The 6,501-nt window shown below is 40.3% G+C and overlaps 1 long non-coding RNA gene across 2 annotated transcripts; it reads right to left on the minus strand.

Moving 5' to 3' along the window:
• Positions 1-589: 589 nt before the first annotated feature.
• On the minus strand, positions 590-5,457 carry LOC148393535 (uncharacterized). Of its 2 annotated transcripts, none has more exons than XR_015860293.1 (6): positions 4,670-5,457; positions 2,928-3,044; positions 2,546-2,702; positions 2,131-2,259; positions 1,401-1,502; positions 590-693 (listed from the first exon to the last, which is right to left on the minus strand). It is a non-coding gene; the product is annotated as an uncharacterized LOC148393535 (long non-coding RNA). The 2 variants fall into 2 exon arrangements; XR_015860292.1 differs by having other exon boundaries at positions 2,131-2,220; positions 4,670-5,455.
• Between the last annotated feature and the right edge of the window lie 1,044 nt (positions 5,458-6,501).

The raw sequence follows: 6,501 nt of genomic DNA on the forward strand, positions 1-6,501 counted from the left end.
CTAAAGTGTTCCAGTCAGTTCTGGATGTCTAATCAGGTCCTATAACAGCATCTTTATGGATGTAGTGGAGCATCCTTCAGCATGACACTTTAGCCGTTTAGCTGTTGAGGATGTGTGGAACTATAGCTGTAATATAATCAGCCTCTATAATGTCCATAACCAAAACATGATCTAAAAACATGAGACAACCTTCGATCCATACGGAGGGCCCCACAAGTAGCCATCAGAAATCTGTTATTATGTGTGTGTGAATGATTGGCTTGGTTGGAATAACCAAGACAACTTTAGATCCATACGGAGGGCCTCACAAGTAGCCATCAGAAATCTGTTATGTGTGTGTGAATGATTGGCTTGGTTGGACACCCATGGGCGCATGTTTCAACAAGCCATCTATAGGTGTGTGTGCCACTGGTTCGTTTGGGCTCTATGAGGAGAACCACTAAAACCGTGTGATCCAATGGTTGGCTGAATGCTGTTTAAGGTACCTTCTGACTAAAGAACAGCTTTCCAACTAAAAGCTGTAAACTAAGAGAACAAGAAAAGGTCTACAAAGTTTAGTTCTTACAACAAAGTCTAACTGAATGTTACCTGTTGGCTGGCATCTTGTTTGATGTTATCATCAGGGTCAAAGTCCTGCCAAGTTCTGGCTGGTTCAGGCAGCGCACCGTCAACAGGAGCCTGAGAGCCTGTCACCTGGAATTAAAACCACAAATAACTTACCAACATCATACAGACACCACAAATGACAGACTCAAGACCTGTAGAGTGAAATCATGTGAAGTTAGTCCCCAAAACCAAACAAGCTTTTCTAACTAAAGTGTTCCAGTCAGTTCTGGATGTCTAATCAGGTCCTATAACAGCATCTTTATGGATGTAGTGGAGCATCCTTCAGCATGACACTTTAGCTGTTTAGCTGTTGAGGATGTGTGGAACTATAGCTGTAATATAATCAGCCTCTATAATGTCCATAACCAAAATATGATCTAAAAACATGAGACAACCTTTGATCCATACGGAGGGCCCCACAAGTAGCCATCAGAAATCTGTTATTATGTGTGTGTGAATGATTGGCTTGGTTGGAATAACCAAGACAACTTTAGATCCATACGGAGGGCCCCACAAGTAGCCATCAGAAATCTGTTATGTGTGTGTGCATGATTGGCTTGGTTAGACCCCCATGGACGCATGTTTCAAAAATCCATCAATAAGTGTTTGTGCCACTGGTTCGTTTGGGCTCCATGAGGAGAACCACAAAAACCATGCGATCCAATGGTTGGCTGAATGCTGTTTAAGGTACCTTCTGACTAATGAACAGCTTTCCAACTAAAAGTTGTAAACTAAAAGAACAAGAAAAGGTCTACAAAGTTTATTTCTTACAACAAAGTCTAACTGAATGTTACCTGTAGGCTGGCATCTTGTTTGATCCTATCATAAGGGTAAGAGTCCTGCCAAGTTCTGGCTGGTTCAAGCAGCGCACCATCAACAGCCTGAGAGCCTGTCACCTGGAATTAAAACCACAAATAACTTACCAACATCATACAGACGCCACAAATGACAGACTCAAGACCTGTATAGTTAATCATGTGAAGTTAGTCCCCAAAACCAAACAAGCCCTTCTAACTAAAGTGTTCCAGTCAGTTCTGGATGTCTAATCAGGTCCTCTAACAGCATCTTTATGGATGTAGTGGAGCATCATTAAGCATGACACTTCAGCCATTTAGCTGTTGAGGATGTGTGGAACTATAGCTGTAATATAATCAGCCTCCATAATGTCCGTAACCAAAAGTATGATCTAAAAACATGAGACAACCTTCGATCCATACGGAGGGCCCCACAAGTAGCCATATTTAGGAAATCTGTTATGTGTGTGTGAATGATTATCTTGGTTGGAATAACCAAAACAACCTTAGATCCATAAGGAGGGCCCCACAAGTATCCATCAGAAATCTGTTAAGTGTGTGTGAATGATTGGCTTGGTTAGACCCCCATGGACGCATGTTTCAACAATCCATCTATCGGTGTGTGTGCCACTGGTTCGTTTGGGCTCCATGAGTAGAACCACAAAAACCATGCGATCCAACGGTTGGCTGAATGCTGTTTAAGGTACAACAAAGTCTAAATGAATGTTACCTGTAGGCTGGTATCCTGTTTGATGCTATCATCAGGGTAAGAGTCCTGCAAAGTTCTGGCTGGTTCAAGCAGCGCATCATCAACAGAAGCCTGAGAGTAATTCAAGTAAAAGAGATTGATGCATCAATACTAGGAAAGAAAAACAAGAAATCAAACATTTTGTATCATATAACTAGTCTTTTAGTAAAATAAAAGTTAGCTTACAGAAATAAAAACTTGCAACATTTCAAAAGAAAAGTTGAGATGGAAATGTCTTTTTGAACGTCAAAGCACTAAATAAAAAAATTGTTAATTCCACAATCCTGATGTGTTATTGAAATATTGCTTCTGAGTGACTCACTAATATAGGGTATTTTATTCCAGTCTCTTTCTAGAATTCATAATTCTTGTATAGAAAATATTTGGATATACATACCACCAGTCATGATTCTGCCATTCAAAGTCAAAGAAAAATGTACTCTCCTTTTCAGAGTACTTAGTTGTTTGGCATTTTTCTGCCGACAGAAGTTGACCCCTGTATTCTAAGATGAAATCTCCTTGTTCAAAGGGCTGGGTAGCACACACGCCTCTTCCTGCAAGGACATTTTATATAAAACCATTGGTTATGAGAAAATATTTCTTTAAGATACACCTTTAACCAAATAATTGTGGTGTTATCTTACAATTTTAATACTAAGTTCTCGCTTAGAAACAGAAATACAACAACCAATCTGAATTTGATTGTTGTTTGTGTCATTTTATAAAATAAATAAACATATATACTTAATGGATAAATGGTCTAAAAATGAGTTTATTACCTTTTTGATCATCAATAAATCTTTCCACTAGTCCAGGTTTGTCCTTTGAGGATTGAATGTAAAAGGTTGCTTCATCAGCAGGCTTTTTTCTTGCTTTCCTTTTGGACATTTCTGTCTCTAAAAAATAATTCAAAACATGGCAGAGAGTACTTTAACAAGCACTCTATATTAATTTTAAAAGATTTGTAATCATCCACTGTATAAAGACTGAAGGAATAAGCCTGGCCTGAGAACTAACAGAACAAGAGTGATTAAAGAAAGAATATTTTTCTATAATCTTTTTCAGAAAATACTGATATATTAATGAAAATGTTTGTCGGTTTGAAGCTGAGCTTTGTTTCTTCTAACTAGTCACAGTTCCAACCAGATCCAAAAAAGGACTGAAACAGCCCTTTACCTAAGTGCAGGGGTGTCCAAGTCCAGTCCTCGAGGGCCGCATTCCTCCATGTTTTCCAAGTTTCCCTCGTTAAACACACCTGATTCAATGATCAGGCTCCTGCACAGGTGTGTTTAACGAGGGGAAACTCGGAAAACATGGAGGAATGCGGCCCTCGAGGACTGGACTTGGACACCCCTGCCTAAGTGGGTAGGTGTGTAGAATGCACACAGACTGAAAACTAGATGTACAGACACTAAATAGTGCAAAAGCACCATTTACCCCATTATTATTCAATTGGGGTACTCCACCCCACCAACAAGACCTCCCTAGACCCCCCCAAAGATCACAGCATGTAGTAATTCTACATGTTCACAGCTAATTTTATTATCTCAATAACAACAGGTAATGTCATGAGCTATTTCTGTCTCTACGTGGTCACTCTTCTACTTTCAGCTCTTCCTTGAGTCAATGTGTGTTGTGAACTGAATTCTTACAAACCCAAAAGCTGGACAAAAATATGCACGACATAACGCTGACATCCTGCTGAGTCACGTGTAGGCATGTCAAGACATGTCTGTCAGCAGGCAAGAGTGCACAGGAAAACATATTACAAAAACCAGCAAAGTAGGCACATGTATCATTACTTTTATAATGCAGTAACTAGATAGTAACTCAAATACCTTAAATGAGAATAACTTGTAACTATAACTACCTATTTTTAAAAAACTAACATGGCCAACACAGCACAGCAGCAGTGCTGCATCCAAAGAAAAGTTATTTCAATAGTTTTACCAGTATAACTCATACTTTACAGGAGCTACCAACTCGTTTTTATTATGTTTCTGTTTGAAAAGTGAACGTAGCATCCTGATTAGCGCTAGCTAATTAGCTAATTTCCGGATAGTTTTATTTGCGTCAGAATGCTTGTGTTATCTAAAGAAAGCATTCTTACATGATAGAAAACCACCGAGACATACAGAAGACATGCAGATATATCATAACACTGAGCTTTACCACGTGTTTAACGAGTTTTGAAGAGGTTTCGGCAATTACGGCCAGAGTCCGGTTCTGGGGTTAGCAACTATGAAACATTAGCACATCGAAATCACCCTGAATATAACACTGAGCAATTATACATGCTGTCGTTCTCTTTTACACCATTGTTTTTAAAACAACTGTAAGCTAAGATGAATGACAAGTTAAAAAGCCGGACTTTCTGAGGGGAAAACGTTACGCCATCCGAGTGGCAATATACCGAATCCGAAGCCATAATCATTGCATATAAACCCCTCGGGGTCTGGACAAAAAGCATTTCTACATCAGTTTCATGTACTTAGTATTTACATGCAGTTGATTTACTCACCGTGTATGTTGTGTTTCGATAGGAGCAGCGTGTCTTCGTCGCGGAGCAGTCTCAGCCTTGCGCCGTCACACGTAGCGAAGTGCCGTTAAGCCGGCGGTTTTAGCCGCATGAAGCTAACACATGCAATACCTGCTGATTAAACTAATATGTAAACTGATGGTAAAGAATAAATTACTATTTATTTATACCTTTATTTTTATGTTTAGAACATGAAAAATGCACGAGACAGTTTTTAAAATAAGCCTAATAGAATGAGCGTATTTTTATAAAGCAAACAAGTGTCATGAATATTAAATAACATGTAGATAAATTGCAATTGTAATGCAGGAATTTTATGTTTACACTATTATTTTAGCTGCTATGGTTACTAAAATAATAATTACCTGGTTTAAATCTACAGGAAATAGGATTTTATTTTCTTAATCAACACTCGGATCACGAGGTGCCCTGATTGGTTGAATCATACACACTTCCGGTAGTGTGTATACTTGCAATACCACTTGCCATGGTCGGGGGGACGCTACTGAGCACACACACTTCACACACACATTTCTCAACATTGCGACCATGTGGGGTAAGTGAAAAAAATTCGTGAGGCATGTTGTTAGAGCATTTCAAGCTGTTTTAGAGTGGTTTCCCGAGTGGGGTCCAGGATTTTGGACCCCACAACGACACAGGGCCCCACTTTGTTGGTGGGCTCCCTGTCTTCGGACCCCCCATACTAATAAAAACAAGTGCACACACACACACACACACACACACACACACACACACACACACACACACACGTTCCCAATGTTATATACCGTATTGCTGCCACTATTTGTTTTGGTTGAAAAAGAAAAAAATGGGGGATTTGGGATGCATACTTTTAAAAGACCAGAAGGACGATATAATCGTGTACATTGTTATAAACACATTGACAGTTAATATGATCTGTATTCAAAATATAGAATGTATTTTTTTATTTTTTCATTCTGTAACCTCATTCAAATATACCAAAAAATAAGGTATAATGTTAAAAATGTTAACATGAAAACCTCATGTAGAAAATCAAATCAAATTCAATCTGATTGTGAAATTAAACAACCAATTCAAACGTGTTTAAATCCCAGTGTACTAACTTGCTGCTCGACTTTGTGTTTCTGGCTCCTCAAGGTGGGGAATCCAAAAAACACTAATGCACGCACAAACACACACACACGCACGCACGCACGCACGCACGCACGCACACACACACACACACGCACGCGGTAGATGTTATCAACCACATCAGGTATGTATGAGAAAAACGACGCACACACACAACACACACTCTCACTTGCCCTCTAGATAAGGAGGTACAAGTTTCCAGCATTCTACTGCAGACGTATCGTATTACTAATGCTCTGCCTGAAGTGTGCACATGCACGCACGCACACACGCACACACACACACACACACACACACGCGCACACAATGGCTTGAGGCGCCGGAACATCATCTCGCCGAGCTTTCTCAGCCTTTGCGCGTCTCTCACCTCGCCGTCACCTCGCAGCTGACACTTTGACCCGTTCACACCTGTTCCGGCGTGAGCCTGCCGAGGCGGCGTGAAAGCCGATCACTCATCATAACAAGCTCGTTATTCTGCAAGTGTCGAGTATCGCCAAGACAATAAACACTCGCCGCCGGTGGAAACAACCGCTTGAAGTCAACACTACGGACGAGGCGGCTTGGAGACAGACGACCGCGCATCGGTCACTCAAAAGCATTTTTTGTCTCCGCGACTGAATCAAAGTTGCGCATCGTTCACGACAGTGGACAGTTGCCCAGAAGCTGTTGTGAAATGTATG

Source organism: Syngnathus floridae, chromosome 9, assembly GCF_059516105.1.
Source record: "Syngnathus floridae isolate MCC-2025c chromosome 9, RoL_Sflo_1.0, whole genome shotgun sequence".
NCBI lineage: Eukaryota > Metazoa > Chordata > Actinopteri > Syngnathiformes > Syngnathidae > Syngnathus > Syngnathus floridae.